This window comes from Muntiacus reevesi, chromosome 3 (genome assembly GCF_963930625.1).
Source record: "Muntiacus reevesi chromosome 3, mMunRee1.1, whole genome shotgun sequence".
Classification (NCBI taxonomy): domain Eukaryota; kingdom Metazoa; phylum Chordata; class Mammalia; order Artiodactyla; family Cervidae; genus Muntiacus; species Muntiacus reevesi.
Genome location: NC_089251.1, coordinates 77,082,838 through 77,091,166, shown reverse-complemented (window position 1 = coordinate 77,091,166; position 8,329 = coordinate 77,082,838). Strand labels below are relative to the sequence as shown.

Genomic DNA, 8,329 nt, shown 5'->3' with positions numbered 1-8,329 from the left:
CCAAGCCCTCCCTCCTACCGTGGGTGGGTACCATGCTTCCATGAGAGAAGATGCTGGTGGACTGGCTGAGGAGGGTGGGTCCATGTCCAGGGTGGTAAGTGTGACCCCGCTCTGTGAACTGAAGTGTGTGCGAGTTTGTAGAGATATAGCTGCACAATCAAGTCTCTGGAAGGCCTCACCCAAAGCAGCTACTGTGTGGTCAGCTGTGCCCAGTGGGGCTGGAGGACGCTCTGGAGGAATGCTTCCATTTGGACACATTGGAACACGCTGTCTGCTGCTTGGGTATTCAGAACAAGCATGCATGAGTTTGGAATAAGAGGACAAACTCACGGGGAGGTCATGCGTTCCAAGGAACAGTTTATTTCCCACTCCCCTCCATTCTGAAGGGCCTCAAAGGGGGTGGGGAGGGCACTGTGGCCCCACCATTCATGGGCTGGGGCGGTGAGCAACTGTCTTCATTTCCCTTGAGCTCCATTTTCTTCAACTGTCAAATGAGAGTGGATGGTACCACTCTCATGGGTCAGGAGGAGCTAGTCTTGTTGCACAAAGTCACTGAGGCCCTTCTAGGGGCCAGGCTGGGGTGTGCAAGGAGGGACATGACGTTCTTGCTCTGAAGGAACTTCCAGGCCAGAGAGGAAGACAGAGCCGTCAGCAGTTGGTGTCAGATCATGAGCTCAGTGCTCCTACAAAGGCCTGCATGGGGCCCTGGGGACGCAGTGAGAGAAAGGTTAGATCTGAGGTTGATTTTCAGCTGAGGCAGAGGAAGTCGGGGAACATGGGGGGATGTCCCGGGGGAGCAGAGACCAGAATGGTGAAGAGCAGTAGGCATCATCGGCCATCCATGCTCCTGGCCAGGTGAGGAGCCATCAGGCCTGAGGCAGAGCCTCGAAGAGCACGTTTGGAAGCTTGGATTTGAGCTGGGGGGTGAGGGCACCTGTCAGGGTCATAGGGCAGGAGGGGCCCAATGGCCTTGATGTTTTAGAAGTAGGCACTGGTGATGGTGGCTGAAAGGAGGAGCAGCTGGGGGCTGGATTCCCCACTGGCCAGATGAGGAGGCCCCTGAGTTGCTGAGGCTGTAGAACAGACTGGTTAGAAAGCACAGTCCTCCAGCTCAGGCAGCCTGAGGGAAGGGGTGGAGGGAAGCCAGAGGAAGACTCCAAGGAGGACCCCAGGTTCTGGCATGGGTGACTGGATGGATATGGGGTCACAGCTGTGGAGACAGGGATACCAGGAGGGGTGGGAGTGAGGGCCTGTGCTTCTGGGGGTGGGTCCCAGGCTGCTGGGTGGGGCTGTGAGGTGGCACCAGGGGTGAGCAGTCCCTTCATCTCTCCTCCACTGGCATTTACAGTCTATGGGACAGAGGGGCAGTCTAGGAATATTTTGGAGTCTCTTGGCTTGTGGAGGGAGGGATATCCATCAAGGGCACCATGGGTGTATCCCAGGAATTGCTTTGGGAAAGGACTAACCCTTCAAGGGTTAGATGATAGAAGTTTCCATCCTTGTTTGCCTTTTACTAGAATATTCCAGAATAGCAGTGTTGTCCAACAGGACTTTCTGCAATGATGGAAATGATCTGTGCAATAGCCCCCAGTGACAGCTGAGCACTTGCTATGTGGCTGGTGCGACTTATGAAGTAAGTTTTAAATTTCAAGTTAAATGTCCATACCCACATGTGGCTAGTGCCTGCCTATGGGGCAGCACAGGTCTATCTAGGAAGGCAGTGGTTACTCTCATCTTAAGGCCCAAGTGGGTGGGTGGGTTTGCTGGTGGCAGGTGAGAGAGACTTCCTGAATCCCCGTCAGACTGGTGTCTATTTGATGGAGTGTGGAAAAAAAACAAGACACCAAGAGTGCAGTAACGAACTGTTACATCCTACTTCCTACCTTCTGTCCTTACTGCTTGGGTTGACTGACTCATCTGAACTTCATGATAGCCCTGGGTGATAGGTGCGACATTTTATAAATGGGGACGACAAGCCACTGGTCATGATCTCACAATAGGCAGTAGCGAAGCTAGGCTTTGAACCTGATAGCTTCTCTGCTACCCACTCCGCTTGCCTGCCCACAGTGTCACCGTGAGACCCTGAGTTGGGCCCTCTCCTAAGCACTTCACCCATGATGACATATTTTGACCCTCCTGGGGGCTTTGTGTAACAGAAGCTGCATGATCATCCCCATTTCAGAGATGAGGAAACTGAGGCTCAGAGTTGGCTCAGGATTATACAGGTCGGGAGTGGCTGCGAGGTGAGATTTGAACCCAGGTCTGTGGGAGCCCTGGCCGGTAACCCCTGAAGCCTGGGACCCCGCATAGAGGGGTAGTGATACCTCCCAGGAGCCCTCTCATACTCCAGGCCCTGCAGAACTTTGAGTTCCCAGGGCTGTGCTGAGTAAACTCCTGGTATGTCCACCCTGTAAACCCTCCAGGGCCTCCCTGAGGAGCCAGATGAACAGAATATCCAGACCTGATGATCTGAGCCTCTCGGCCCACAGGGTTTTAGGTCTGCATTGGTAAGAGTCAATACCAACAGCTCTACCTAGGGAGGACAGTGTCCTGGGTGGTCTCTTTTCCTAGGAGTTATGTAGACACCCAGAAATTGGGAAGTCTCCAGAAGGGTCCTCCTACCCTTACTCTTATCTGTGGAATGAAAGGGCTACACTAGGGCATGGTTTTTTAAACGTTTTTTTTAGCATTAAAATTGTTTTTAGAGACTTCCTTTGTGGTTCATTGGCTAAGACTCTGTGGTCCCAATGCAGGGGGCCTGGGTTCAATCCCTGGTCATGGAACTAGATCTCTATGCCACAATTAAAGATCCTGTATTCTACAATGAAGATCAAAGATCCCTCGTGTCACAGCTAAGACCCAGCACAGCCAAATAAATAAAATTTTTTAAACTTGTTTTTATAAGGAATCATTTTTTTTTCTAGTCTACTTGCCACACAACTGACATCATTTTAACATGTGACTGGGGCTGTCTTACTCCCCAGCTTAAAACACTTCAATGGCTTCCCCCTGGGGACAGTGCCTGCCCTCATAAAGCTTAGAGTCTAAGAAGGAAGGACCATATAGACATGAAAAATGCATTTATAATACATCAGAGGATGAAAAATGCTAGGGAAAAAAATAAAGCAGGATGAGAGGTGCCAGATGGGGCTGTTGGGTTGACAGGGTGGTCTGGGTGGCCCCCTGAAAAGGTGACTACAGGAAACTGAAGAAGTGTGGAGGAGCGTAACAGAGGGAATAGCATATGCAAAGGTCCTGAGACAGAGAGTAGGTCCAGCATGATTATGAACCAGTAAGGAGGCCTGAGTGGTCGGAGCAGGATGAGGGGAGGGAGAGTCAAGGTCAGAAGGGAAAGGGCTAACGGGTGGACAGGGAGGGATAGACAAGAACCTTGGAAGGCCTTGGTAAGATTTTTAGATTTTACTCTGAGGGTTTTGATCTCAAAGGTGACTCAAACTCACTGTGTTTTAGAAGTAGAGATGAGGCAGGACAGGGTCTACCCTGGAAAGAAATCCTGGAAGGCCTCCTGGAAATTTCTATTTGTAGATAGTGTGGGAGTAAAGCAGGAGTCTGAGAGGTAGCCTGGGATGATGTGAAGAGCCACTGCTTAGCTTCCTTTGAATTCTGCTGCAGCCTTTTTCTAGCTGCGTGGCCTCAGGCCTATGACAACTCCTCTGAGCTCAGTTTCCTTGTCTTTGAAATGGGGACAGTAACAGGGCTTCAGTCTTGACTCTTGAGAATGAGTGCACAAGTATTTTTATGTGGTCATCTATGCAGCATGTATCATTATGTAGGGGAAACAGACAATAAAAGAGTTATAAAAGCCAATGTAGGTACTTCCTTGGCAGTCCAGTGGTTAAGATTCTGCACTTCTAATGGAGGGGACATGGATTTTATCCCTGGTTGGGGAATTAAGATCTCACATGCCATGTGGCATGGCCAAACTAAAAAAAAAAAAAAAAAAACAAAACAAAAAACACACAAACAAACACAGAAAGAAAGAAAAACCAATGTATCACTTTGCAAAATAGAGTTAACAGTTCCTCAAAAGTTAAATGGGAGTTACCATATGATCCAGCAATTCTACTTCTATAACAAAAAGAACTGAAAACATGTTCACACAAAAATTTGTATATCAATGTTCACAGCAGTATAATTCAACAATAGCCAAAAGGTGGAAAACAACTCCAATGTCTATCAACTGATGAATGAAAAACAAAAGGCTTTTATTCCTAGGATGGAATATTATCTTGTCGTACGAAAGAATGAAGGCTAATTCAACAAAAATGAACCTTGAAAATAAGCACAGTCTGTGAAGGCAGGAATGGCATATGTCAGCTCACCTCTGTTCCTGCAATGCCGACAGGTACCAGACAATCAAGAATGATCCATGGGATGAATGAAGGGTCCCGGACAGCATCCCAAGGCAGTGGAAGGGAGCCTGGCAACCTGTCTGACTCACACCAGCCCAGGCCCTCAGCAATATATGCCTTCTTTCCTGTGGCACCTGGGATTTCCATCTTCACAATGCATCACCTTGAGAGTCCAGACATCCTGTGGATACGTTGGCCTGAAGCTTCAGCGGTAGCCAGGCCAGGGAGAAATAACCGGGGTCACCTACCTATCCATGTACCTTAGCCAAGTTCCTCTCCTCTGGGGTGTACCCCTTCTGCACTCAGGGATGCAGGAGAACAAATGGCAGGTCCCTGCTCCAGGGGTGCAGGGCTCAGAGGCTGTGTGCGAGCAGCCTCTGCCTCCAGCCACTCCAGGGGCGGTGGGACTTGATAAGACGAGGCCCTGGGCCTACATTTCAAAGGGTCTCCTCTCATAAAACTGGCACCAGGCCCAGTGGAGAGGTCACAGGCCACCCCACAGCTTGGTCCGGCCTCCTGCAGAGGGGTCACTGGGAATTCTGCGTTTCATCAAATATTGTGGGGGCCCATGGAGTTGTATTTGCAAATAATTTTAATTAGCCGGAAACTAGGAGTTTAATAAGTGGAAAACAGAGAACTTTCCAAGGCCACAGCTGGGAAACACTTGCTTTTTAAAAAAAATTCCGCCTGGCTTCCCAGGCCAGCTAAACACCCTGACAGGAGGGCCTGACTGCCAGAGGAATCCACAAGGAAAACAAAGCTTATTTTTAGAGAAATATTTTAAACTCTGTTTCAGCGAGCTCAGGAGTTTTCTTGTCTGTCTAAAATCCTTAATATCTTTACTTCTATTTCAGTGCTGCCTCTCACCCCAGAGGGCACAAGAACTTCTATCTGACAAGAGCTATTTCTGCAACAGATGAAAATAAAAGGGCCCCTCCCCCCCGCCAACCAGAGAATTAATTGTTTCTAAATACGTCCCTGCAGTCAGGCCCAGGAGGCCTGTGCCTGGCAGGTGTGAGCGGCCATAAAGTGGGTCTGGGGTCCCTGCAGGCTGAAGGCCTGTCTGCCACCCTTCCACTCAGCCTTGTTCTGCCCACTGCCCTGCAGGAAGCGGGTGACAGCCTGGCTGCCATTTCCGGGTTTTGAAAACAGTTTTCAACTTGAAAGAGCCTGTGAAAAAGGACTGCTGTTCCTCGGAAGGTGTTGTTAACACTCCCCAACAGAGACACCCCCCCCTCCATCACGCAGACACATCCAGATCCAAACATACAGCAACACCCAAAGATCCTTCCCCACACCCCACAGACCCACACACCTACCCATACAGAAACAGCTACACAGACACACCCACTCACGGCAACAGGCGCACCCAAACCCACCCACACTCACATTCAGATACATACACAAAGCAACAGAACACACACACAGCAACAGACACATTGAAACCCATTCACACACACAGAGCAACAGACACACTGAAACCTACACTCACACAGATACACACACATACCTACACACACACAGCAAGACACATTCAGACCTATACCCACGTTCATGCACACATACACAGAGCAACAGACACCCAGACCCACACCCACACTCACAGATTTCCATACCCACTCACCAACTCTCACACCCTGCAGACATACATACCTCACAAATATCACAAATGTAACAGATCCATTCACCCCACAGTTGCAGCCACATATACCAGGATTCTACAGCAACCCCCCACAGACACAGACCCCTGACAGAGCAATGCATGCCCGTGTATACACCCAGCCAGAGAGACAAGGACCCAGAAACACCCTTGCTGTGGATACACTCTCAAAAGACTTCCCTCCACACATACAGATACACCCTTAGACACACATCCACACTCATACACTTTCCAGGTCCAGCAAAAACTGTCAGGAGAGGTTGGGAGAACCCCCCTAGGCAGCAGTGGACCTGGAGGTGCTGTGGCTTCTTGCTGCCCTGGGGTGGGGGGCCCCCTTCCCACAGGGTTCCTCCTGGGGCAGGCATGTTCAGCTGCCAGGCTCTGGCTCCTCCCTGACCCTCCCTCTTTTTTCTCCCTTCCTCCTGGCCTTGCCAGCAGCACAAATTGGAACTGCCCTGGATGGCCACAAATTTGCACATCCCCCAGAAAGCGAACAAGAATAAACACAGTTCAATGATGTAACAACAATGGAGAATAGTTATAGGCTCTTGATAGAAGGTAAGCCTGGCTGCTTACCAAGGGCCGTGTAAGCTCCTATGAACTCAAAGGCCAGGGAAGATGCAGGGACCCAACTTCTGCTTTCAAGAAGATGTGGCCAGAGTTTGCCACACTCTTGAGGCCATATCTGCCCTCACTCTTGTCACTTAGAGCACAATGATGATCAAATGCCTGGAGACAGTTCCCTTCCAGGTTCAAATGCTCTCTCTTTGGTTACTCTCTGCATACATTTAGCCTGGATGTTTCTGAGACCCCCCAGGCCAATTTCACCGCCAAGCATCCTGGTACTGGGCCAGATCTACAGCCAAGAGCTATGCCTGTTTGTCCTTCCCACCTTGGGCCCTCCAGGCCTGGTCCTTTCATGTGGGTTCCTGAACCATGGCAGGGCTCACAATCCTCCATCTATTCCCAAGGGCGGGTGCAAAGCTTTGGCCTTCTCAATAGTATTTTTGTGTGCCCCCACCGCCCCCGTTTCATACACTCAGCAGTAGGTTCAGACAGTGAGGGGTGGGAAGTATCTACATGCATGCAGCCTGTCTCAGAAATAATTTAGAAAGTGATGTACACTAATTGGGCTGCTTAAAAAATAGTTTTAGTTTTTTAGTTTTTTTCTAGTTTTAGTTTTTTAACAGCTAGTAGAAATGCTACTATTGAGCCATTCCAACACCATCATGCTCTGGGCTCATTTTCACTACTAACTACAAAAGAATTTTATCTTGGGTATAAGACAGGAGTTAGTTTTAGTTCCACTCCCCATCCTGTGATAGGAATCCTGGCTTGTTCTTACTTGCAGTTTTTACTTCAAGTTCCCTTAATTTACAAGGAAACTTGTCTAAGAGTGATCCAGCAATAGTAGAGCGTTTTTTGTTTGCTGTTAATTCCAGCCGCTGCAGAAAGACAATGACCCCATACCCTCCACTGATCTGCAGCAAGAGGAAATTTCTGAATGACCCCCCCCACACACACACACACCCGCAGCTTTGCACGCTCCACTGGGTCTAAAATACAAAACATCAGCTCCTAGCAGTTGGGCTTTCAAACAAACCGATTTTTAAAAATGAATGTGGCTTACCCCAAAAAGAAGTCCAACGTTCCACTTGATCAAAAAGTACTTGTTTAGGAAAATCAGTTTTGGAATGAAGTGGAAACAAGGCCTTTGAAATGCAGTTTGGCCCTACATAGCACCACATTTTAGACTTTTCCTTGCCATTGCACATTCTTTATGGTAAAGAGGACTCCGAGCCCGCAGGTCTTCACCCGTCCAGTCCTCCAGGGCCACAAGCTTCCCTTCCCCCACCGCTGAAGCTTTCAGCCAGGGGCCAGGCATTTGGAACTTTTGAAATTGTTCCCGATCCCCTTTGGCAGCGTGCGCCCAGCACCAAAACGCTCCAGTTTAACACCAGGGCAATCACTGTTAGCGTGAAGCAGCTGCTCAAGGCCTGGCAGGCGCCACTGATCACCCCCACCCAACCAGACTCAGCTGTGAGACTCAGGAGACCCCAGTGAACACAGGGTCAAGGGGATGGGAGTAGAGTGATAGAACCCAGTTGCTGCAAATGAGGAAACAAACTTTTGTTAAAGCTGTTATTTACTTTGGAAAAAGTGAACTGTGTGTGTGTTAGGGGTGGGTGAGGGGTAGAGAAGGAAAAACAGGAATTGTTTTATGAAGCACATTTTTAAGCTTTAAAGCAACTGTAGGAAAGAACCATACTCAGGTTTTGTTCAGTTGTGAGAATCA

General features: G+C 49.2%; 1 long non-coding RNA gene across 1 annotated transcript; it reads right to left on the bottom strand.

The window, feature by feature from the left end:
* Positions 1-407: 407 nt before the first annotated feature.
* On the bottom strand, positions 408-7,829 carry LOC136163271 (uncharacterized). The gene is made up of 3 exons (XR_010662206.1): positions 7,664-7,829; positions 4,344-4,554; positions 408-705 (listed from the first exon to the last, which is right to left on the bottom strand). It is a non-coding gene; the product is annotated as an uncharacterized lncRNA (long non-coding RNA).
* Positions 7,830-8,329: the final 500 nt, after the last annotated feature.